The sequence below is a fragment of the Sceloporus occidentalis genome, unplaced genomic scaffold (assembly GCF_023333645.1).
Source record: "Sceloporus occidentalis isolate IW3139 unplaced genomic scaffold, rSceOcc1.0.p SCAF_1, whole genome shotgun sequence".
Lineage (NCBI taxonomy): Eukaryota > Metazoa > Chordata > Lepidosauria > Squamata > Phrynosomatidae > Sceloporus > Sceloporus occidentalis.
The window spans coordinates 64,892,112-64,918,730 of record NW_028316981.1 but is presented as its reverse complement, the minus strand read 5'-3'; the positions used below and the strand labels follow the sequence as shown (position 1 = coordinate 64,918,730).

The 26,619-nt window shown below is 40.9% G+C and overlaps 1 protein-coding gene across 3 annotated transcripts in view; it reads right to left on the bottom strand.

Moving 5' to 3' along the window:
- Positions 1–23,925, bottom strand: part of LOC149321504 (RAF proto-oncogene serine/threonine-protein kinase) — a 142,073-nt gene extending 118,148 nt beyond the window's left edge. For all 3 annotated transcript variants that reach the window (XM_089523294.1, XM_089523303.1, XM_089523316.1), the window contains exon 1: positions 23,811–23,925. The gene's annotated coding sequence lies outside the window, so the exon portion shown is untranslated. The remainder of the gene's footprint in view (positions 1–23,810) is intronic.
- Positions 23,926–26,619: the final 2,694 nt, after the last annotated feature.

The following is a 26,619-nucleotide window of genomic DNA, read 5'->3' as shown; positions in this document are numbered from 1 at the left end:
TGTTCAGTTGGGTCACTCCCTTTCATACATGCTACAAAAACAAAGTGTGCGTATAGGGGGTGCTACTAAAGGCACAGTGCATTTTCTTATGATGTTCACTAAAGTAATTTTGGTGCTGTTTCTCTCAGATTACAAATGTTGCCAACATTCTTTCTAGCATGTGAGGGCAATTGATCCAAAGTATAAGTTTAAAAACATCTCCCTTTTTGAAGCTAAAAATCTACTTATAACCAGGTACAGGGTTGTATTAACGTCAGCCTCAACAATTGCAGACCCATTCCTGATACAACAGTAGTGTGGATTTCATTGGTTTTGTTTAATGATTTGCACTTTTGTTTGGCTATCCATCCAATGCCAATTGCATGAGTATATCTGCAGATTAATCTACAAACAAATTTATATCTGTTCCCTTGATACTTTGTGCATTAATATATCATGTGAGCCTCATCCTTCAATGGAATCCTTCATTCACAGAAGAGAGTGGCTTTTACCCACTTTTCTTTCCATCTAGAGGTCTTCTAAGTCCTATGTAACTGACCATGTGAAATGACTGAAGAAATTTCTAAACCCATTGTCATTATTTGCTGTTAGGCAATCTGGGAGATTTTCTGGTGATGTAAAGACTGCTGGTGTAATTCTATTTTTTTAAAAAAATATATAAATACATGGAAATAGCATTGAAAGATATGATGCCATACTCAGCATGCTATCTCTTTCTGAGAAGATGATATTATAGATGTTTAACAGGCCCAACCCGATGTGTCAATAGTAGTGAGAAGGATGAAAGCCACAAATGTTGACACAGAATCAGCTGTTCTGACAGATGAGCATGCTACTTCCTTAACTCTTTTGCTTTCCTTATATCATAGAACATTGCATGGAGCAGAGTGAGGAGGCATTAATTTTTGCCTTATATTCTTATAATGTGGGGGGAGGGAGATCTATGTAAATTTTCTTGTAGGTAAGTAGGTCTGTAGACATCTTCCTTAAGAAAAGAAAGAAGGAAATTTTGCAAACTACTCTGAATTTGGGGAGAGACAACTTGTTACTATCAGTGGTGTCATAGTCATATATCAAGTGTTTGCAACATATTTCTTAGAACTCCTGGAATCTATTTTCGGGATAGATAGCAGAGGACTAGGCCAGTACTTCTTAAGATATCTAATATGTAGGATTAGCAGTGTTTTTCCCAGGGTGTCATGGGCCATCACCATATATGTGCTCATTGGCATTGTTGTTGTTGTTGTTGTTGTGTGCCTTCAAGTCATTTCTGACTTATGGTGATCATAAGGTAAACCTATCATAGGGTTTTCTTGGCAGGTTTCCTCAGAGGGGGTTTACCACTGCCATCCTCTCAGGCTGAGAGAATGTGACTTGCCCAAGGTCACCCAGTGGGTTTACATGGCAGAGCTGGGAATCGAACCCTGGTCTCCATGTTCCTAGTCCAATGCTCAAACCACTGCACCACACAGGCTCTTGCTTCTTGGCTACAACTGTTATTTTTCCTGGAAACTCACCATGTGCTAGCAGACCATGGCTTCTGGATCAGCACCAGTCCATGGACCAAAACTGTTCTAAGTGACTGACCCTTAATTTGGGACAGTGATTGAACTTCTCCTGGACCATCACACTAACCCTAATGCTAACCTAGATGTATGAGTACAATTTGCTCTGGGTTGTTTTAGTAGGGGTGCAGGCAAAGAGCAGTCTTCAAGGCTAAAGTGTTTTTAGGGCTTTTGCCCCTCAGACTCAACAATGTCCACTGAGAAAAAGCAGCAGAAGAAATCATTTTCTGCTCCTGGAATCCACCAGGAGATGCAGTTTTGCGATAAAACGGTGTGCAGGCAGGGCTCCAAATCCCCTGATCCCTCCTCATACATAGGAAGGTTACTCCTGACCACTTTCAGTGATTTTTCATTATTACTGCACAGTTGCACAGGAAAAAAAAGGGGTCCTGGGTCATGGGGCCATCCAATTTTAGCGGAATGACGGAGATCTTTAATTGTGGCCCCCTGTTAATGTCACAGATCTTCAGATAGAATGGTACATGAGAACCTTTACATGCTGTTCTGTGGTGGAGCAAATCATTGATATATTGGGTTAGGCAGACAAAGAAATACATTCAAGAGGACATTTTAAAAAACAATTTGTGAAGACATCAGCTGAAACTGGCAAGAACAGGGTGGGTGGGTAAGGGACATGTTTACAATCTCCTGGCTCAAAATACCACTCTTGAAACATTGTTGTTTGCACAGAGCTTTCTTCCCTTAGTCTTTTAACCACTGCACACAGTTCTATGCTCCTGACCTCCTGAAAAGATGATTGTGGGTTGGATGCTCATCTGTATTATTTGAGATTTAAAGATATAAAAATTGAGCATAGGCAGAGACACACAATTTAACATTCATAATACACTGTCCTATATGACATTCCTGTGGGCAGGCCCAGAATAAGATGAGTCCTAAAGTTTAAATGCTCTAAAAACACCAGATCCCATCTAATCTTGGAAGCTAAACAAAATCATCCCTGGTTAGTACTTAGATGGGAGGCCACCAATAAATACAAAGTGCTGTAGGCTATATTTCACAGGAAGGAACTGGCAAAGAGCCAGCATTGTGTAATGGCTTGAGCATTGGACTGTAACTCTGGAGACTAGGGTTCAAATCCCTGCTCAGCCATGGAAATCCACTGGGTGACCTTGGGCAAATCACATTCTCTCACCCTCAGAAGACATCAAAGACAAATCTTCTCTGAACAATTTTTTTCCAGGAAATCCCTGTTTTCAGGAAAACCCATTCATCTTAGGGTTGCCACAAGTTAGAAATGACTTGTAGACATGCAACAACAGCAAACAACAAGCTGTCAAAACCACTTCTGAGTACTTCTTTCCTAAGAAAACCCTATGAAATTTGTGAGGTCACCATAACTCAACAGGTGACATGAAGTCACATACATACACAAAGTTTAAGTTTACCAGCATGTGTTCACAATGACCAACTAGATGCTGAATCAGTGCCTACAAGCTGAACATGAGGGAACCATTTTTTTTTCTCACTATTATTCCTCAGTGACTGGCATTCAGAGTAATGCTGCCTCTTCTACACCTCCTGAATACTGAGCCAACACCTTCATTGAGCTATCCACCAAGATCCCACAGACCTCTTTCCTGGTAAGTCACCGTCACCACATCGGATCCTACCAGCATATAGGCGAAGTTAGGATTTTTTGACCCAGCATCAGTGTAGCGGTATCAGTGTTGGAGTCCAGGGGACTAGGGTTTGAATCCCTGCTCTGCCATGGAGAACCACTGGGTGACCTTGGGCAAGTTACACTCTCTCAAGAAAACAAAAGAGGGTTTCCTACAGTAAATACCTGAGCCCTGTCTCATATGTTAATTTCTTTTTTGTTCCTTTTTGTACGCGCGCGCACACACACACACACACACACCTCTAGATGACATCATCCCTGTTGAGAACCCAGACAGAACATTGTGCTATTTCCTGGCTATTGAGAAAATATCCATTAACTGGGTCAAGCCCATCAGCCAAGCCATTTGGCTCACAAAGGATCTGGCCACTACACCTAACCACTGTCCATTAAGACAGTCAGACAATCATTTTGGTCCCCATTCACACACACACAGCCATTTTGTTCAACCCAGACCTCCTTCACAGCAATCAGATAGTAATCCTGTAATAACTGTTGATAGAGAGAATAACTCTTTCTTTTGCTGGGAAAGCTGTTGTGATTTGGAACACAGTCCTGGATAGTGCATGGATGAATATTAATAGGAAGCAATTGGATACTGCCCAGACCATTGCTGGCAATGAATAATGACACAACTGTCCTGCTGTGTGCTGTTGGGCTGTGATCCCCAATGCTGATGCTTAAGTATACCAGCAAAAGCCTTAATTCAAACACAAGAAGTGAAGGCCATTGCCAGTATCCTTTGCCCTTGTTTCTGCAGCAAGCCTTCAGATGCTTCCTTGATCCAACTGAGATGAAGCCCATTCATACTACACAATTATACCACTATAATTCCATTCTAAGTGCCATGGTTCCATCCCATTGAATTTGGGAATGGCAATGGGGGGCAGGGGAACTGAGAAATCTCTGCAAGAATGCACCAGTGCCCTACCAAAGTACAAACCCCAGTAATCCCGAAGGTGGAAACATAGCAATTAAAGTGGAATAATAGTGCTATAGATCCCTAGTAATAAACAATTATAGACCGGTCTCTCTCTTACCATTCTTGGGCAAAGTGATCGAGAGGGTAGTTGCCTCCCAACTCCAAGCTGTTTTGGATGAAGCCGATTATCTGGATCCATTTCAAACCGGCTTCAGGGCAGGATACAGAGTTGAGAGTTATGGTCGCCTTAGTCAACAATCTCCATCTGGGCATTGACAGGGGAAGTTTGACCCTGTTGGTGCTCTTGGACATCTCAGCAGCCTTTGATACCAAGGACCATGATATCCTTCTGGAATGCATGAGGGAGTTAGGTATTGGGGGCACTGCACTCCAGTGGCTCCGTTCCTACCTCTTGGGCAGATTCCAGATGGTGAGGGTGGGGGACAGTTACTCTTCTAGAAGAGATCTGACATCTGGCATCCCTCAAGTCGCCATTCTATCCCCCATGCTGTTTAACATTTACATGAAGCCGCTGGGAGAGATCATCCAGAGACCTGGGACACGGTGTTATCAGTACGCTGACGACACCCAAATCTATTTCTCTATGTCTCCGACTGTCGCAGTGACTAAGGATGGCATCTCTCCTCTGGATGCCTGCCTTGGGTCTGTAATGGGCTGGATGAGGTAAAACAAACTAAAGTTGAATCCAGAGAAAACAGAAGTACTTGCAATAGGTACCCCAAGTCCAGGGATGGAATTTTGTCAACCAGTCCTGGACAGGGTCACACTTCCCTTAAAGGACAAAGTTCGCAGTTTGGGAGTACTCCTGGATGCATCTTTACAGTTATCCCATGTGGATATGATGGCCAGGAGTACCTGGTACCAACTTCGGTGGATATGCCAACTGCGTCCCTACATGGACCAAAAGGACCTTGAAGCAGTAGTACACGCACTGGTAATCTCTCGTTTAGATTTCTGTAATGCGCTCTACATGGGGCTACTTATGTACCAAGTTTGGAAGCTTCAAATGGTGCAAAATGCGGCAGCCAAATTGGTCACTGGAACATCTAGATCAGACCACATAACACCAGTATTAAAATCTCTTCACTGGCTACCGATTAGCTTCCGGGTGCAGTACAAAGTGTTGGTTATTACCTTTAAAGCACTACATGGCTTGGACTCAAGTTACTTGAGGGAACGCCTCTCCCTACACAATCCACCCCGCACTCTCAGAACAACCGGGAAGAACTTATTACAGTATATAAACACCAGGTTAAAACAACTTCCCACAGGGCATTTACTGTTATAGCTCCTAAATTATGGAATGGCTTGCCGGAGGAGATCCGTCTCATTACCGCCTTAGTTGTCTTTAAGAAGGCACTGAAGACGGATCCCTTCCGGCAGGCCTATCCACCCAATCTGCTATAAGAAAGTTAGAAATACCCCACCTCTATCTGTAAAGATATGTATTTTAAATGATTATTTAGTCTATGCATTATATTGATGGCAGTTTTACTGTTTTATTTAGTGTATTTTATATGAAATTGTAGTTTTTTATCTTGTAATGTTCTTTCTATTGTTGTAATCCCGCCTTGATCTGCAGGGAGAGGCGGGAAATATAGATAAAATTGTTGTTGTTGTTGTTGTTGTTGTATAAACTCCTCTAGACTGGCTTGCTAAGGTGGAGCTGCCATTGCGGGACTGGGACCAGAGAGAACACCTCAAAATACTCCTTCAGCCATGAAGCTTGCTGGGATGACTTTGAATCACTCTTCACCAGGGCCTTTTTAAAGGTGCATATGCATGTAGAAATAATGCAGTTTTGATACCACTTTAAGTACTGTACCTTCCTCCTATGAAATCTTAGGATTTTGTAGTTTTACCAGGTCTTTAGCCCTCTCTGCTCAAGTATGCTGGTGCCTCACCAAATTACAAATTTCTGTAGGATGGGGCCCTAGCAGTTAAATGATGTCAAACTGCATTATTTCTATGGTGTAGACGCACTCTTAGACATTCAGAAGGGCAGAACATTAATTTCAACCCTTTTCTTCAGAATCAGAATACTGGACTACGACTTGGTACAGGTTTTAGTTACCACACAGCCACGAAGTTGTATTTTATTCTTTAATATGTAACTTGTTTTGATATTGTAATAATTTAATTATATTTTAATGTACTATTTTGTATGTTTTTAACTGTACTGTTTTTTTTAATGTTGTGAGCTGCCCTGAGTCCCAGTTTTGGGGAAAGGGTGGGATATAAATATGATGATGATGATGATGATGATGATGATGATGATGATGATGATGATGATGATGTTCACTGGGTGATTTTGGACCACTCGTTGACTCAGCCTATCTTTCCTCACCAGGATGTAATGAGAATAAAATGGGCAGGAGGAAAAGTATCATATAACCAGCTTTGGAGTCTTTTAAGGGAAAAAACCAGGAATATAAATAAAAAGTAATTTAAAAAAAGAAATATCTGAGTCTGGTTAGGCTTGGTTGGAACCATGTTGTTCATACTGTCATGACAGAAGGACATGGCTACCAGTACTAGTATATACTACACTACTACTAGTAGTAGTATATTTATCTATAGAGCATTTTCTCCCAGTTCAAGACTTAAGGAAGATTACAGCATTTAAAACAAAAATATTTTAAAATTTACAGGATTCAAAAGTAAAAGAAAAGAAAGAAATTTATCAAAAAAAATTAGGCAAGTTAAAAACCTAAACCATGAAAAAAAGAATGAAAGAAAGAGCAGAAGCAAATAAAAATCCAGCAGATTATTCAAGGGCCATTTCCCCCTAAATAAATCAATCCACAACAACAGATAGATGAATTTATGTATGTATTTATTTAATATGCTGCCTTTCCCCCCAGAGTGGGGACCCAAAGAAATCAGCTGGCACAATTAAAATAATCACATTTAAAACAGTTAGACAAAAAGATCTTTGCCTGCAGCAAAAGGAAAGCAAGGATTGAGCCAGCCTAGCTTCCCATGGAAGGTGTTCCAGAGAGTGGGAGCAGCCACCAAGAAAGCTTTCCCTCATGTCCTCACTAAGAGAGTCTGTGATGGTGGCAGGACCAAGAGAAAGCTTTCCTCTGTAGATCTTGCAGGTTCATATGGGGAGATACAGTCTATATAGGGATTTATAGGTCACTTTGAATTGTGCCTGGAAATGAACTGGTAATCAAGGATGTTATATACACCCTATAACTGGCTCTGATCAGCATTCTGGCTGCAGCTTTTAACTGTGCAATATATTCCTGTCCACAGCTAAAACCTGAGCTTCCATGCTCAGAGCTGAGCCCAAGAAAACACCCAAGCTGCAAGCCAGAGATTTCAGGAAAGTATAACACCATCCAGCACAGATGGAGTCACTGTTTCCAGAGCTGCCTTTTGACTGACCAGGAGCACCTCTGTCTTGTTTGGATTAATTTTCAATTCATTTGCCTTCATTCAGTCCATTACTGACAACAGCCACCGGTTCAATATTGAAACAGATGGGAAGGAGAGGTAGAGTTGGATGTCATCACCATATGGGTGACACTACTTAAAACTCCTGATGACCTCTCCTAGCAGTTTTACATAGATGTTAAATAGCATGGGGGACAAAGAACCCTGAGGGACCCCACAGGCCAACAGCCAAGGCATCGAACAGGAGTCCTGCAATACCACTTTCTGAGTTTGTCCTTTCAAGAAATACTGGAACCACTGTATAACAATGCTCCAAGTATCATCCCACAGAGTTGACACAGAAGGATACCATAGTTAATGGTACTGAAAGCTTCTGAGAGGTCCAGCAGAACCAACAGGGACAAATTACTCTGTTCAGTTCCCTGTGTAAGTCATCCACTAATAAGCTTATCGCACAGCGTTCTGGCAACATTCTGGGTACAAAATGAGTACAGAATGGAACAAACTTTATTGCACGGCTGGGTTCTCTTTCAGTTCCCATTCAGTGTTCATAGTGTCCCTCACCCGTCCCAGTGTGAGTACTATAAACATGAGTTCTCAACCGGCAAGAACACTTACAGACCAATCCAGTTGATATCTGTGCAATAATCCGACCCATTCTCAACCCGTCCTCATGTTCTGATTGGCTGGGACAATTTCCTATTCTCCTGTCCTAGAACATCTACAAATTCTACTGTTCTTCCGGTGTTGATGCGAGAAGGGTGTGTGTGTGTGTGTGTGTGTGTGTGTGTGTGTAATACTGTTGTTTTTTCAAGAAAAAGAAATGAATAATCATGATGTAATCATCTTGGTAGCATTTTTTCCAATGGAGAATTGTTTCTTTTTCCTGCATACTTTATTACTTGTGTGGTACTGTAAACTTCACTATAACAGTGCCAAAGAAGGATGGCTTGGGAATGATCTGAGCAACAGTACCAATACAACAGTACATGCAATGCAATAATATGTGTTGCCATACTGTTACCATCACGTTATAACTATCGAATGCAGTAACACCTGTTCCCATATCGTTTTTCCACAGAACATTTCCAGGACTCGATGGGAACATTACAGGCACTGATGTGATAAACTTATAAGATGACCAAAGCCTTTTCTGTCCCATTACCATGCTTGAAGCTAGACTGAAAGTGATCTAGATAATTTGTCTTATCCATAAACCCCTGGAGCTGGGAGGCCACCACACACTGCAGAATCTTGCCCAAAAATGGACAGTTTCCAGCATGTGTGTTTTCTGAACTATTTCAAAAATGTACATTTTGTTGTCTTGTGCATTCAAATTGACTTTGACTTATAGTGATCCTATCTTAGGTTTTCTTGGCAAGATTTATGCAGAGGAGGTTTGCTATTGCCTTCCTCTAAATATAGCCTACAGCACCTGGCATTCCCTGGCAGTCACCCTTCCAGGTACTAACCAGGTCTGGCCCTGCTTAGCCTCTGAGATCCAGTGAAATCAGGGTATTATTTTTGTGTGTAGATTTAGAAGCAGGAATTAGTCTACAGGAGCAAAAATAATGGGACGAAGACCACAAAAGCTATCACTAAATAAAATACTGACAGTGCCCCCATTCCTGTTTCCTGCTTTACTTTTTAAAAATATGCCTAGAACTGTAGCTTTTATCTGATGCAGTATGTGACTCCTTTGTTCAACAGATCTATATCCATTGAACTTGATGTCAAAGGTTCAAAGAAAGTCCCTTTGGAAGAGGGTGGGTTTTTTACCCACCTCTTGGTTAAATATTCTGCCACAGATGCTTTCATAAAGATAGAATAGAATCATAGAATAAAATAGATGGTGGGAAGGAAAGAAAAGCCATACCAAACTTACCTTTCATGGCACTTTTAATCCAGTTTACACATTCTTCATCCCACCCACCCTCTTTTTTTTTAACCATCTGCTGATTGTTCCATCAAAATTAATGTCAAAAATAGTCAGGTAGAAAGGAGAAGAGGCTGTTAATATTACCTAGTCAGCCACAGGTCATTATCTTCACCACAAGATTATTGGTGGCAATTGAACTGATACTCAGCCATTACAGCATTACTTTTATAAGACTGGATGAGGTCTCCTCCATGAGAAGAATCCTGAGCCAGTTCCAATAATTAAGCAGCCATTCCTGACCAAAAATGCCAGTTTTCCAGAAAACCAAAGTATCTTCTGTCTACTTTTGGTTTTCTTTTCTTTTTCCTTTTGTGGGGATCGACAGTACTGGCAGCTGCTGAAGGGACCAAGCAACACAAATGTAGCCTCAAGACTCAGCATAATTGACACTCCCCCCCCCCCCCAAATTTATAATTTCATTGAATTTTTGTTTAGTAACTACATTGTGACCTGCCTTTTCATAAGAAGGCATACAAAGTGATGCATACAGTTGAAATGAGTGGGAATTATGCAGAACAGTGCTTAATAGATTCCATTCCTTCCTCCACATTGTACAGACTGTTTTGAAGAAGGCTGACTATGGCCATGACCAGATTAATAAGGATGCTAATTAACTGGCCAAGGGCATCTATAATTGATTTTTTACTTTATTTTGATTGCATATCCTCCAAACTGTCACAGATGAAAAGTGAGATACATGTGGCTAAACAACATCAGAGTGTGTTCAAGATAGCAAAAGTTATTAATGAGGAAGGAAAGACAAGCTAGAGGAGGCTGCAGCAGTTTGTTTTTGCCTGAACCTACTGAAAAGGGAGAGATCACACCCCTTGCTGTCCTCACCCCCGTCTAACTGAGTACAAATACTTTTGCACTTTGAACACTGTTTGCAGCAATTGAAATAAGCTGGGGATAATGGGGGAAAGTGGAAGGAAAAGGGGAAATGAGGTGAGAAAAGAATTTGTGACTAACTGGTTTATTTTATCATGAGCTTTTGTGGATATCAGTCCACTTCTTCAGATGCCCTGATGGAATGATATTAAAGTCATGCTTTCTTAGTTCCATTTTACAGTTGGGAAGTGGTAGCTGGAGTGGAATTACTTTCCTAAAAGCTATCCAGTGAGCTCAACATAGAAGGGATTAGAACCATTTCTCCCTGATTCTCTTATCGCTGTCCAGCATTTCACAGTCATAGGTTTTGTGGTGTAATAGTATTTTTATTTCCCTGTTAAATGAAACCGTAAGGTCATAATTATCTCTGGTTTAACTTCAACTGCTTGTGCTCTCTCTGGGAATCAGACTCCAGAATAGCCATTTATCCTGCATAGGGATTCCACAAAATCAAGTAATAATGGGTTTTTCTTTGGATTTTTCTTGTTCTGACAGGGAAACAGATTGATTTGTACAAAGGAATCTGTGGCTGGAAGAAAAGAATCCACTGTCTCCAACATTTATGAAGGTATTTACACAGGTACCCATAGAAAATATTGTATTATTTTTGGAAGTGATGGATGAGAATAAAAGAGATGCAAATAAAAGGGGAAAGAAGAATTTTCTTCCTAAATGCAAATGCACGTAAGTGGCATTGTATCAGTATGCCTTATAGAAAACTGTGCATTAGTTTACATATTATTTTCCACAGAAAATCCACTAGCATGAAAGAAAACAAATGTTGAAAAAAGAGTGCTCTATGAATAATGGAGCAGATGAGAGCACATGATCTGCTCAAACATGTGGCATGGATTATGTTAAACGCACATATCACTAACCATGCCTCCAGCTACTTCTCATCAGTCTTCAATATACTTCTAACTCTTCTTCTTGTTGCTGCTCTTGTTATGTACCTTCAAGCTGACTTCAACATATGGCATCCCTATATGGTTTTTGTGGCATGATTTATTCAGATTTATTACCATTGCCTTCCTATTAGGCTGAGAAAATGTAACTTGTCCAGGATCAGTGGGCTTCCATGAATAAATGGGGATTCAAACCCTCTTCCCCTAGAGTTCTAGTCCAGCACTCAAACCACTAAACCATGTTGGCCTGTTTTTAACTCTTACACCAAGCAAAATGAAACCATATTCACACCTCAGGAGCAAAAAGAAGTATTGTTTTTGCAGGGTGTGGAGGAAGCATGGGATGGGGTATAACAAAGGATTAGTGGTTTTGCATAAAATAATGTCCGATTTTGCATCTTCTTGTGCTCCACCCACAGTCAAGCATATGTTCCATTCATCCTTGTGCTGAAAACAAGCAGATCTGAACACTGTACAATCCAAGGGCATTTCCAGTAGTTATGGAAATACATTCCCATCAAGAGTGCTATTTTGAGATTGCATCTGAGAGCAATACCAGCTGATGATCAATTCCCATAGCCTGAAATGAATGCAGTTTACATATGTAATCTCACCATTTCAACTGAAACAAACATACAAAAGATTTTTTTGGTAACTTGTCTGAAAATAATTGTATGTATTGCAGTGATGGGACTATGAACTTTGCATCTGAAAACAAGAGTAAACTTCAAGTTGTTTATGACTAATCACCACTTTTGAAGGAAAATAAATGACAGAGCATATTTTTAATTTTTTTTATTTCTTACAAAAAAAGAAGAAATCGTGTAACTGCAGTAAAACAATGTAATGTATACTGAAATGAAATGCATGAGGATAGTTTTTCTCATCTCCTACAATTTACACAGCTGCACTGTAAGAAGTTGATTTCAGTAAGTTTCAAATTATTGTTGGATGGCTTTTTTTGTTGGATTCCTATTAACATTTCATAGATGTCCTCATCTTATTTCCTTATCCTGTCAGATTATCTTTCCTGAATTTTGGGCCCTGCTGTTGATTGTATGACCCTTTTAAGGAAGATCTGAGGCCTGATTCTGAAAAGACTTGATTTGAACCACATTTAAAATATGCATAATACTTTAGCTGTATCTGCACTGCAGAAATGAAGCAATTTGACACCACATTAACCGCCATAGCTTCATCCTATGGAATCCTTAGATTTGTAGTTTGCTTGTGGCACCAGAGCTCTCTGACAGAGAAGGCTAAATATATCACAAAATTACAAATCCTAGAATTCCATAGCATCGAGCCATGACAGTTAAAGTAATATCAAACTGTTTTATTTCTACAGTTCGGATGCAGATGTTGCTAATTGTGACAAGTCTTTGCTGGGATTGTTGTTGTTTTTGTTGTTGTGTGCCTTCAAGTCATTTCTAACTTACAGTAACCGTAAGGTGAACTTATGATCTAGTTTTTTTCTGCCAATGTAGGTATTTCAACCCCACAGTACATCACAAACCACTGCCAGGTGGAAACCTGGAGATGAGCTATCACCCATTCCTCATCTAGTCTTCTCAGTTGCCCTCCTCCTGTGCACTACCCCATGGCTGCTCTGGGAAGGTAGATAACAAAAAAGAAGTTGTGGAAACCAACTGGAAGCAGTTCCCCCTTCCTTCTTCTTTCAGAAGTACTCTTGTATGTACTTGTACACCTACATACACATAAGAGTATCTCATACTTAGTTATACTTGCTTGGTACACACACATCCTTCTACACCTTTTGTGGTTTAAATCACACCACCCTTTCTGCATATGATTGGTTCATAGCTCTGTCTGTTTCTCATCAGGGCTTAATCCTCTGCAATGCAGACAAGCTGACAGGTAGAAATGTCTCTGTGTAACAGACTTTCTTACTGATGGACCTTCTTTTGGGTAAGAATTCCTCCAGTGAACAATTATACTAGATTGCCACTAGTTAGGGTGAATTTTCTAACACTCTGGGCTGTCTGACCATTTGTGAAATTTCTAGGCCTATCCATTACCCCTTCCTCAAACCTAACTCTAGAAGTACTAAAGAAGAAGTTCTTGCTGCACTTTCCCAGTGCACAGGGGCTACCAATAAGTTAAACCATTGTAGACATCTTAAAATTACAAGGGATAGTTAGCAACGGTGCAGTAGGCAACTAGCCCTCTGCTTGCCTGCTACTTTTGTACTGTAGTTGTGTCCCATTGGTTTCTCTCCCATATGGGATTCCAGACACATGACGGCAAGAAATAAAATTGGAAATAAACTTGGACCTTAAATGACCAAGAAAAGTGAATAATTGGGGTTGTGATGACAAAGCAGCAGGTGAAGTAAAGGTTAAACATTCCTTCTCTGATGACTATTGTCCTCTAATGAACCTACTTTTCTCTCAGAAGTAGCAACTGTTAGGAATGGAAGAAAAATCTTTAAAAGTAACATATAGTTTGACCATCACTGGATCTGTGGTTGTTGTTGTTGTTGTTTTTAACTAGACATATAGGTTTATTCAGTTGTTGGAGAATCCAGGTATTTTTACTCCATGACATGAATATATAACGGGACTTGAGAATCCATGGATTTTGGTATCTCCAGGGGGTCCTGGAACCAACCCCAGCGAATACCAAGGTACATACTGGCATCCCCACTTTTTGACAGATTGCTTTTTGATTAACTGATCTTCCAACGCTATTAAATTATTACCAGAACCCATGTATTCGACACCAAAGCCACATTCCATTTCCACATAAATTATTACCAGAACCCATGTATTAGACATGTAGTCTGCCTTCTTAATAGATATAAGCACAAATATAAGTGTGAATACCTGTACAGTGCTATATGATAAGTATAGGACAATACCATGAATGACTGAATAAAACGATGGCGCTTTGCACTGAATAAAAAGATGGTGCTTTGGTAACCATGCACTGCTTTTTTTCCCCACTCAGCACCATCTTTTCATTCAGTCTATGCGCTGTATACTGTAAAAGTTGTTTGTGGTGTCATCGTACACTACAGCAATGTACAATTACTTCTGCTTTTATTTGTGCTTATACAAATAATATGGGTTCCTGAGAGCCAGCATGATGTAGTGTTTTGAGTGTTGGACTAGGACTTCAGAGACCAGGGTTTGAATCCCATCTCAGCGATGTAAATCCAGTGGGTGACCTTGGGCAAGTCACACTCTCGCAGCCTCAGAGGATAGCCATAGCAAACCTCCTCTGAAGGAACTTGTCAGGAAAACCCCATAGAGTCGCCATAAGTCAGAAATTACTTGAAAACACACAACAGTAACAACAACAATATGGATTCCACATTTCAACAAATTACTTTTTTTGTCTGTTCTCTGGTCCCTAACTTGTTGAATAAGAGGGGCACCCCTGTATACAGTATTTATATAATAAGGAGAAAAAACATACGATCGCCTTAGGATCACCATAAGTCAGAAATTACTTGAAGGCACACAACAACAACAACCATCACCACCAACAGCCTTATCTTTTCCACCCATATAGCAACATAGAACTGGAGTCAATATGAGAGGAGCAACGTGAGATATGGTGAGTTGGGATCATGCAGAAACTAGCATTGTCACAGGACTGTCAATTGTGCAATTGTCGTGGATCTTCTAGAAGCTGTTCAGTCTCCAGACTTAAGCTGCTTATAATGTTTTCTTCATACTGGGACAAGTTTCACCAGTTGTTTACACAGATGAAGACTATTAAAGAAACAGGAGCATGGCTATTTTAGCCCTTTCTAAGCAGTCAACAATCCTAGGCTATGAGAAGCAGTGGATATGAAGAGTTCAGATTATTCACTCAGAGAATGTTATCTGAATTATTTATAAAATGGTAGCATCAATGCCTCAGATTTTATGAAGTGTTATTGAGAATATTGCCTTAGGAGAAACTGTTGATTTGAACACCATGTAGGAACTTTTAGGCCCCATACAGACAGGCCAAAATAAAGCTGCTTCAGGTCACTTTGGAGGTATGCTGTTTAAATGATGCATGCATCCTAAGCGTCCAGAAGCCACACCAAAGCCACACTCCAGTCCCACATACCTCCAAAGTGACCTGAAGCAGTTTTATTTTGGCCTGTCTATATAGACCCTTAGATATGTTAATTTTTTTCACTTAGTTTTCATAGGCTGCATTCACACTGCAAAAATATTCTAGGTTGAAATCACTTTTACTGCCATGGCTCAATGCTATGGAATCCTGGAAATTGTAGTTTATTGTGTCACCAGAGCTCTCTGACCGAGAAGGCAAAATGCCCCAACAAACTGCCCAGCATCCCATAGCATTGAGCTATAGCAACTAAAGTGGTGTCAAATTGGATTATTTCTGCAGTGTGGGTAAAGCTGCTGCTGTTGAGGATACAGCCTCATTAACTATGGCTCCATCCACACTGCAGAAATTTTATATATATATAAATCTCCCATTGCCTTCTTCAATGTCAGATGTCAGATACAAATAGTCTCTCAATTTTGTGAGTTTGTATTATATATGTTTGCTTGTGTGTGTCTGTGCATGCTTATGTTGGTTCTGTTGTACTACTGGGCAGGCCTTTGTAAGTTACTTTGTACAGCAGACTAACATAGAGACTAACATCTCTAATTTTTCTCCTGTTTGGTATGCAACATCTTGCCTGATGAAGAAGTCAGTGGAGCTTTGAAAGCTTGCAGCAAGTATATTGTGCATTTCGGTTGGCCAAGAAAGGCATCACTGTTTGGTGGATTTTTGTTTGAATTTACGAAATGGCCACCACACCCCTGTGTATTTTCCAGACTACCATGAGTTTGCCAAATCAAAGACAGCTTTGCAGGGTATACTGTTCAGAGCTGTTCTTTGATCACATAACCAAAATTTGTAATATTTCTGTCATGTTGCTGTACTAATTACTGTAAATTCAAAATAGATTGTCTGTTGTGCAAGAGGTACTGTTCGTGACCCTTCTCAAACAGAGAAAGCTGCATGTATCACAGCTTTAAAAAGAAACCACACACATGTTCCATAAAAAATCTTTGCAACTACAAGTCATAGACAGCCACCTCCTAATGTACAATTTCTCAATTTTATAGCTGTTTTCTAAATGCAACTTAGTTGATCATGCTGAGTTGAGGGGGGGAAACAGAGAGAAAGACAGAGATGCTAAATTGCATTTTCCCTTGCCTAGATGGATGCAGGAGTAAACTAATCCTATGTCTTCTCATTTGAATAAAACCAAAGCCTTGCCATGAACACGTTTACAGTTCTCCCTGCCCCTCCTATTCCTTCTCTTGGAATTTGGAATAGTGCCCATGTTCCCAGAATGATGTTCAGCTGGTTTCACTGCAACTGATCATAGTGTCCTGATCCAATTATGCTGCATTTCTTTCCCTTTTGAACTCCTTAACTAACCTATAATTTTTCATCTCGCATGCCCAAAGCTAAATGTGTCTGATACGCCCAAAGAATTCCTAACCTACCACTGTGGACTACATTGGGAGCTGACATCATCTAAAATGACAACCAGAGGGCTGTGACTAGGTTTCATGTTTAGGTTAAACAAGGCTAGTCAAGTCATAGAATATGGATGGATAAGAATGCCTGCCCACTCATGTACAGCAAGGGCTGTAAATTGGCATTTCTCTAACTGCTTTCATCCTAGAGTGTCTGGAAGAAAGGATCTCATTAATTTAAAATATATACTCTACCTGATTTTGATGCAATACTTCACTCGCATTTTAGTTATGTTTTTAACTAATGTATGTTTTAGCATTCATTTTATAGCTCGACTCAGGCTTGCAAGCTCAACTCAGGCTTGCATCCTTCTGAGGTCACTAAAATGAGTACCCAGACTGTTGGGGGCAAATTAGCTTACTTGCTAATTAGCTTACTTGCTGTTCACCGCTATGATCTTTGGAATAGCGGTATATAAATAAAACAAATTATTATTATTATTATTATTATTATTATTATACTGTTTTAATTAGATTATTTTAATTGTTTTTAAATTCTTTCTGCAAAGTTTTTTGACATGTTTTTATCTCGAGAGCCACCTTGGGTCCCTTTGCGGGAGGAAGGGAGATAAAGAAATGAGATAAAGAAAAATAAGAAAAAGGGGGGGGGGAAGGAAAAAATGACTTACTAGGCTCAATAAAGTAAAGCCAATGTTAAAAAGAGAAATGTACTTGATAAAATAATGTAATTTAGTTCAGTCCACAGGCTGAGAGGGAACCTAATTATGGGCTGCTGAGCCAAATTATGGGTCCAAAAGAGACCTTTAAAAGTTACATGGATGGGAGATTCCATTTCCGAGAGCTGTAGTAGCCTTTCCAAGGTATGTTCCAAGCAACCTCATATGCTGTTTGCATGAGGGCTCCCCCATGTGAAAATTTGCATCCTGTACAAAAGGGTCAGGGAATTTAGAAGATGTGCATTGTGTCCCATCTTCTTTGGAGAGCCTCTTATTTTTCACTAAGAGACTAGATTGGGAAGAATGCAGAATAGAGTGATTTAGGGAGCTGGGGATGTTTGCCTGGAGAAGAAAAGGTTAAGAGGTGATACGATAGCCCTGTTTAAATATTTGAAGGGATGTCACGTTGAGGAAGAAACAAGCTTGTTTTCTGCTGCTCCAGAGACTAAAACACAGAACAGTGGATGCAAACTGCAGGAAAAGAGATTTCACCTCAACGTTAGGAGAAACTTTCTGACAGTAAGGGCTGTTCGACAGTGGAACACACTCCCTCGGAGTGTGTGGAGTCTCCTTCTTTGGAGGTCTTTAAGCAGAGGCTGGATGGCCATCTGTCAGGGATGCTTTGATTTAGATTTCCTGCATGGCAGGGGGTTGGACTGGATGGCATGGCCCTTGCGGTCTCTTCTAACTCTACGATTCTATGATACTATGAGCCTTCTTTGTGGCAACATTCTGGCTCTGGGGCTGCGTCTGTACTGCAGAAATATTCCAGACTGACACCACTTTAGCTGCCATGGCTCAGTGCTATGGAATCCTTGGAATTGCAGTTTGTTGTGGCACCAGAAGAAGGTTGAATATCTCACAAAGCTACAGTTCCCAGAATTCCATAGCATTGAGCCAGGACAGTCCAAGTGGTATCAACTTGGATTATTTCTGCAGTGCGGATGCAGCCTGGAATTCCCTCTCCAGGGAAATAAAACTAGTCCTATGTCATCTTAGTTTAAGGTGAACAGTGAGGGTGTTTCCTAGCTTTTATTGTGCATATGCTTGTGTTTTAGGGGTCTTTTTCTACTCCCTGTAAGTTTCATAACCTTCACCAATTCACAGGGGAAAACCAGGGCACCTGCTACCAAGCAATATCAGAGATTGGTCAAGCTAGCAGCCATTTTTAATGAGGAAGAACCCACAAACTAGGAGAGGCTGCAGCAGTTCACTTTTGCCTGAGTTTACAGGGAATGGTAGGAGCCCCTCCTCCTCTCCCCTGCTAACTTGAATGAGTGCAAACTCTGCTTGCAGCAATGCTTATTCAATGCATACTGAAGGAAGCTGAGGACAAAGGAAGAAAGTGGGAGAGGGAAACTCAGGCAATTTTAAAGAGCTGGACAAAGTGGGATGATAGGGGAAGAATTGGAACAGCCCCTGCCAAATTGGGACAGTTAGAGGATGTGTGGTTTTAATGCAAGTTCTGCTATTAATTTTGTTTGCTGTTTTGGTTTTGTCATAATATTCTTTCCCTTTCTAAAAACATTATTTTAGGAGCCTTTATGGGGATAAAATGCAGGTCATAAATATTTATTTTTTTCAAATTTAAAAAATGTGCTATATCAGCAAAAGTGAAGCCTTCCTTATATTATAGTGGCAGGATTTGATATAGGGCACAATTTTTAGAACATGTTTTCACTGTTCTTCATGGACGGATACAAGAGAAAAGCACATATACATTTCAAGTAGTCACAAAACTGATGAATTATTGGGTAGTGCACCATTCAAATATACAGCTCACTTGTTTGTGTTTGGGTATATGAAACAGTCTCAGAGTCTGTCCTGTTATCTTGTGGCACAGTGGTTTGAATGTTGGACTATGACTCTGAAGACCAGGGTTCAATTTGCAGCTCAGCCATGGAAACCCATTGAATGATCTTGAGCAAGTCACACTCTCTCAGCCTTAGTGGAAGACAATGCTAAACCTCCTCTGAACAAATCTTGCCAAGAAAACCCTATTATAGGTTCATCTTAGGGTCTCCATAAGTCAGTAACAACTTGAAGGCACACAACAACAACCTATTATCTTATACTTGATTCCACCTGAGCACTAGCATAGCTGTGTGTCCTACTATACTGTGAGCCCTGGTGTGCAGTGGTTAAATGCCAGTACTGCAGCCACTCACTCAGAAACCACAAGGTTGTGGGTTCAATCTTAGCCAGGGGCTCAAGCTCAACTCAGGCTTGCATGCTTCTGAGGTCACTAAATGAGTACCCACCTTATTGGGGGCAATTAGCTTACTGCTTAGAGACTGTTTAGTGTGGTATGAAGTGGTATATAAATGAAGTTGCTATTGCTATACTGGGAACAGTCCTCCATTTTAAAACCATCCCATGTGTTACCCATCAACAGGGAGCAGGTAGACAGCTGACTGAATCGCCAGACACACAGGGCCATTAAAAATCATGTGCAGTAATCTCCTGGGGGACCTCTAGAGGGCACCCCAATTTTTTTTTTAAGTTTGTACAGAATAGTTCAGTGGTACTCAAACGGAGGGGCAGGAACTCCAGTGGGGGGGGGGGCATTAGAATTGCACAAGGTGGGTGCTAAACTTGGAGGCTCTGATTTGTCCTCCTCCCCCTCTTCCCAAACTTTTTAATATGTCAAATTTACACCTGTTGAGTTAAATATAGAATTTGCTTAAATAAAACTGTTCTAATTTGAACAATGTTATTTCCTTATAAAAGGTTAAAATATTTCCTTATAAAATGTTAAAATATGAATGCACATACCACTAGGGCGCCACAATGCTGCCTGCCATCTGGTCTGGTAGAAAGCATGATGCTGGCTTGGGGGCAGTGTTGCGGCATGTATCATCTAAACGCCATGCCCCCACGCTGCCCCCAAGCCAGTGTATTGTGCCAGTCTGTTTTGCCCCTTACAGTTGAAGATTAAGAAAACAAAATTAATCACCACAGATAATTTACATAACTTAAATGTCAATGAAGACACGGAGATAGTTAAAGGTTTTCTATATTTTGGTGAAATCATAACTTAAAATGGAGACAGCCAGGAAGGAACTAGATAAGGCCCTCAAGTATAAAGATATATTGTAAAATAACAAGGTCAGAATCATCCAGGCCATAGTATTTCCAATTTCTGTGTATGTGAAAGGTAGACTGCAAAGACAGCTGACAGGAAGAAGACTAATTTGAAATGTGGGGCTGGAGTAGAGTTCAACAATACTATGGACCACCAAAAATACCAATAAATGGGTCTGAGAGCAAATCAAGGCAGAACTCTCCTTAGAAGTTAAAATGACTAAACTGAGCTATCGTCCTTTGGAGAGATTCTGAGAATTCCTGGAAAAAGTAAGAGCTGGAAGCCCAATTAGGTTCAGGATACCAGTGCCAGCACCTGCGGGGAGAAGGGGAGGGGGGAGCCAGGGGAGATTCCCAACCTGGCGACCCCCAAAGGGGTCGCGACCCCTAGGTTGGGAACCCCTAGTCTAGATAATCGGCTACAGCCAAGAAATCTTACTAGATCACACCAAAAGATCCAGTGAGTCCATCATGCTGGTTTAAGGAGTTTGATGTATTAACGAAGGAAAAGGCCAATGGACACTACAGTTCTCAGTTTCGTTGAACTACCTCACCCAATACTCATTGAGGCACCAATCCTTCATAAGTGTGTCAAACTCCATAAAGCAGCCTTCCCAATTTAGGTTCATCCAGGGTCAAAAACTGAGACCAGGGAGTAGGTCTTATGTAACAAGTGCAAATAAAATATTGTGTGTGTGTGTGTGTGTGTGTGTGTGACAGACAGTGGTAGACAAAGTGAATTTCCTGCACTGTCTCTATGATCAACATCTTATGAAGAAAATACTACATGCACACTAATTTTAGGGCATTCAAATTGCTGTGCATTAGATATAATTTCCTAGAATCTATCACCTGGAAATAGCTAAAGTACAATTTAAAAACAATATTGTTTAACCAGCATTGTATCTGTTTATGTTACTAATTAATTTGACAGAGATTAGGAAACAATCCATTTTAGAAAATATTTTCTTCTAGTTACCAGTTCTGCAAAGGTGCAACACATGTATGATCACCTTCATATGGTGGCAGTGAATGCTGGGGCCAGTGGTAAGTGTGGAAGAGAAAGGTAACCAGGTTTTCACCTCCCTCACTGATGAAATCAAACTTTTTTCTCTAGCCTTGCTCACCCAGACATTTGTCTTGTCCAGCTGGAGATCCAGAGAAATATAAGAACTTTCCTGAGATTCAGCTGGCAACCTGCAACCTGGCAAAGTTAGAATCACTCCCAATATTCACTAAATCATAATGATATACTAGAATACTGTACTGCTTTCAGAACTGCTGTTTCCAGGCACTAAATACAAAGCAACAACATTGACTAATATGGTCTCTTGAGTGGAAGAAGGCTTCTGCCACGAACACCAATTTAAATATGAAAATATGAAGCTTCTTTGTACTGAGGGCCAATCTTAGTGTGGACGGGATTATGGCAGCTCCATATATTGAAACCCATATTTGCCCCAAACACATTGAATACACAAACGGGTCCAGTCTAAAAAGCAGGAGAACCAGTGGAGAAGAGTATGGGATGGTCCCATTATTTGTGTGTCATTTATCTGCAAAGATTTCTCCTCCCACCACTCCCCTTCACAACCATGACCCACTGCTAGGCCAGCTGAGCAAAAAGCACTTCAGGAAAGATGGCAGTGAAGAATCCATGTCTCCCACTCTTTGCTCTCCAAGTCAGATCTTCTGTGTTTAAACTGGCATCATCATGTTTGGCATTGAGCTTTTTTAAAAAAAAAATTAAGTAGAAGTACAACCGATTCCTTTAAATGTAATAGTGTTACAAGTACTTCCCTCTGTCCTGGAAACCCCAGCTAGATTGACCATGTAGAAAAGAGCATGAGACTCCTCTACAATTAATAATTGTGTAGAATAGTGATTCCTAAACTTCAGTTCTCCAGGTGTTTTGGACTTCAACTCCCAAAAGCCTCAGTCAGCTTGGCCAACAGTCAGGAATTCTGGGAGCTTAAGTCCAAAACATCTGGAAGACTAAAGTTTTGGACCCACTTGTGTGGAAGAATGAATTTCATCAAGTAAAACTTGCATGAGAAGCAATACTTGCTGCAATTCTCTCTTCCACAAAACTATTAAAAGTACAGGAGCCCTTCCCTCTTTTTCATGTGGCCACCATGACCCACACTACAGTTTTAGAGGTCTATTGTTTTCTGGCTAATTTATTTTTGTATGGTCAGATAAACTCATTGCTGTTAAGTTGCATGGCTGATCATCTTGCTCACATTTTATAAAGGGCAATTTTTATATACAACATACCAAAGTGGTATCAAGTGTATACAGTAATTATGTTTCTAGGGCACAGTACAGACCGCTCCAAAGAGGCGGCCTGCAGGCGACCTAATTTCCTCCAGAGGGAAGCCTCAGCCGCCAAACCGTGTGGCTTCCCTCCAGAGTAAAAAGAACCCAGAAAAACTGGGTTCTTTTTGTGACACCGTGCGAATAACGCACGGTACTTACGTCACAATGGAAGCACCTGTATACACAGGACTCCACCATTGTTATGCCACCACTCCGTATTAGGGTTAGGGACCATGCGGTTGCTGTGTGGTCCCTAACCCTACTATCGCCACCGCCACGCTACAAAGGGCTCGTCTGTATCGGGCCTAAGTTCTCAAATTGCACACAAAGGTAACATGTAGAGGTACATTGTAACTTCTTCCTGCTCCTTTCCTTTCAATGTCAGGTACTGGCCTATAAGTGCAGATTTTATGCTTCAGTTACAATAGATGCATTAAACAGCAGTTTAATTATCTTTTGTGAAAATTATTATTCCTCCTGGTGGACAGCAGTAGGGTGTTCTCACACAGCAGCCAAGTCTCCCAGAATAAAAATATAATTAGATTTTTTAAAAATGAAGAAATAAGTCAGTGACAAAATAATTACTCCAATAAAGATCAAATCCCAGTCTTAATAGTTATCATAACCTAAGATTTTCATTGGAAAAATTAATGTAACTACCCATCATCATTTAATTTGGGCTAATTTCTTTTCAGAAAGGAATCAAAGTGATACATAGTCACAATACATATTACGATCATCACAACATAGTAATTGTTTGCAAGTTTAATTGAGAATTACTTATCCATCTAGCAGCGACTCTTTTCCCTGGATAAAATCATCTTCCTTTTTTCCAAACTTCACAAGAAAATAGAGAAAACTGGGAAGATCATGAGAAAAACTGTTTGCCATTTCACAGTCATTAGCCAAATTTTCACTTACCTGTTGTAGTCTTGAAAACATAAGCTTTTCAAAGGCTGATTAAGAGCTAATTGGAAAGGCTGCATCCAGTGCCATCCTATTTGTTTCAAGGACTAATAAGCAAGCAAAAGAGCCTGGGCAGAACTGGAAAAAAGGTGCAGCTGATGTTGAGTCCAAGGAGACAGATGGAGGGAAGGGGCCAAGATAGACAGCTCAATTTGCTGTCCCCAGATTCCCAGGCAGATTAGCCAGACACTTTAGGAGATCACATGGCTGCAACAGCCTAAAAAAGGCCACCCTCTCACACCCAAATACTCTCCAAGCTATTCACATTTTCTCTGGAGCAGCTACATGCCATATGAGAGATCTTTCTTTTGTAACGCTCCCTTCTCTTGTCCCCTTACCCCACCCCAATCTCCATTTTAATAGTATGTTTTGCTTGCTTTGGCTTTATGCTTTTCTCACTCTTTTATTTTTAGATTGTCAATATAATACAGCGGCTTTCAGAGGTTGCATAACGCCATCAAATGTAACCAGATCCCAGGCCTTTGAGTGCCAGGAATTACAGGCCTCCATCAGTACACTGCTGAGGGCATCAGCTTTAAGATGCTGGGTGAAACAAAAGCATCTGAAACCACCATTTGAAATGAAAGCCTAGAGAAGAGAGCAGTGCACTACAGCTTTCTGGCTGGGAATTCAAAATACCCCTCCACAAACTGCAAATCCCTGGTTTTCACAGGCTGGAACCATGGCTGTTAAAGTGGAATCACAGTGACATGACCATATAGTGTGAAAGGGCCATGTGTAGTAAATTGTGGCAGTGAGGTTTACTACAAAGAACTCCTCTTGCAGCTCAAGAAAGTACTGAGGCATGTGGATTTCTGGATCCATACACTCCAATCCATTTCTTAAAAAGAACCATTCACAGCACCTCTGCTCATTAAGATCAGTGTGTGTCAATTTATGTGAGAGATGAACACCCACAACGCCTATAAACACTGAGTACGTAAATATTTACAACAATAGTGAATCTTGCACAGTAGTGTAAACACTAGCTCCTCTCCTATACAGCCAAATACCAGTGTGTTTTATTATGGCCTCTGTCTTCATGTGCTGTGTTATCTTAACTAATAAACAGTGTATTGCAGCAACTAATCTCTGTGAAAGATTGTTTTCCCACACTGCCATCTCCCCTGCATTTGTAAACAGATATAAACCTTTCCTAGAGTGACCTTCCTCCTCTGTGGGCAATGAGCAAAGAGAAAAACAGGAGTTGGACATGCTGAGATGAAAATGATCTCAGTATAATAGTGACTAGAGTGATTGCTAAACCCATTCTCTGTGAAAAGAGATATGAAATGATGATGAGATAACCTTTGACTAGGCTGACAGCGCTCATAGAGGTGAATGGTGTGGATTAAAGGTATCAACTATTTCAAAGGTTCTTCTCTGAGATATTTTATCCCTTCTTTGTTTAATGGCTAGACTCCCCAGCCATTAATAGCCTAGATATAGTGTCACACCACCTGAGCATTAACTACCACTCAAGAAAGTGGCTATATTAAAGTGGCATACCTAGCACATTTGGCATCCATTGTGGATCATTTTTAACCCCCCTCAATTTATATTCAATAATAATCATGAAACGAAATAAATAATAATGGCCAGAAAAGAAACATAGACAGTGAAAATTCTCTTATTGAACTTTGTATATATAGTAATGTCTGTAAAAATTAATGGATTAATACATTTTAATTAAATTAATGCATTTTTGAAAAAAATTGAGGAACCTTATCTAACATATATTTGCAATGTGATTCCTAGTGCTTCTTCCTTTCTCAACCCAGCTTCTCTCAGTTGTACGAGAAAGGTGCTCGCTGCCTATGCTAATAGAAATCTCTTTCCATCTCTCCCATCTTCACATGGAAAAACATATGAAGTATGGCTCTTCGTTTACTGACTTTTATCTTCAGTTTAGTGATTGCAAAGGTTTGCTGCCTGAAAATTTATAGAAGAAATATGACAGCGCTGTAAAGCAGATCATGGGCCCATTCCCACTGTTGTTTAAATCGGATTGTGTCGAATCATGATCCGATTTAAACCACCATGGTTCCCACTTGGGAACTGATTTGGAATCAATTCCTAAGGGGGGGACGGTTTCCCCCATTTACCCCGAGTCAAAAAGGAGCTGAGTTTTCCAGCTCCTTTTTGGGCTGAATCGATTTATTTGACAAGTGGGAACCCAGAGCGGATTCGAATCCACTCTGGCAGACCCTCTCCGCCGTGCCTCCCTCCCACCCATACCTCCTTCCCTCCTTCCTCCCTCTCCTCCTCCTCTTCCTCCTTCCTCTTTCCTTCCTCTCCTCCTCCTCCTCCTCCTCCATCCTCCCTTCCCTCCTTCCTCTCCTCCTCCCCTTCCGTCCGTCCTTCCTTCCTTCCTTCCTTCGCTCCTTCCTCTCCTCCTCCTCCTTCTCCTCCCCTCTTGCCTGGGGGCCCTGGCAGTGGTGGCAGTGGCGGTGGAGAAGGCTGCTGGCCGGGGCTCGTTGGACGTGCCTCTGTCAGGCATGCCTTAGTCCTCCAATGACGTCCAGGATGGAGTCATGTCCAAAGTCCCCCAGCTGGCAGCCTTCCCCACTGCTGCTGGTGCTGCCGCAGTCACTGCTGTCCTCCAGGCTGTTGGAGCCTCCCAGAATCCCAAGCTCAGGGAAGCTCCAGCAGCTTGGAGGACAGCAATGGTGGCAGCAGCAGTGGCAGAGAAGGCTGCCAGCCGGGGGACTTTGGATGTGCCTCCATCCTGGACATCACTGGGGGACAAAGGCATGCTGGACGG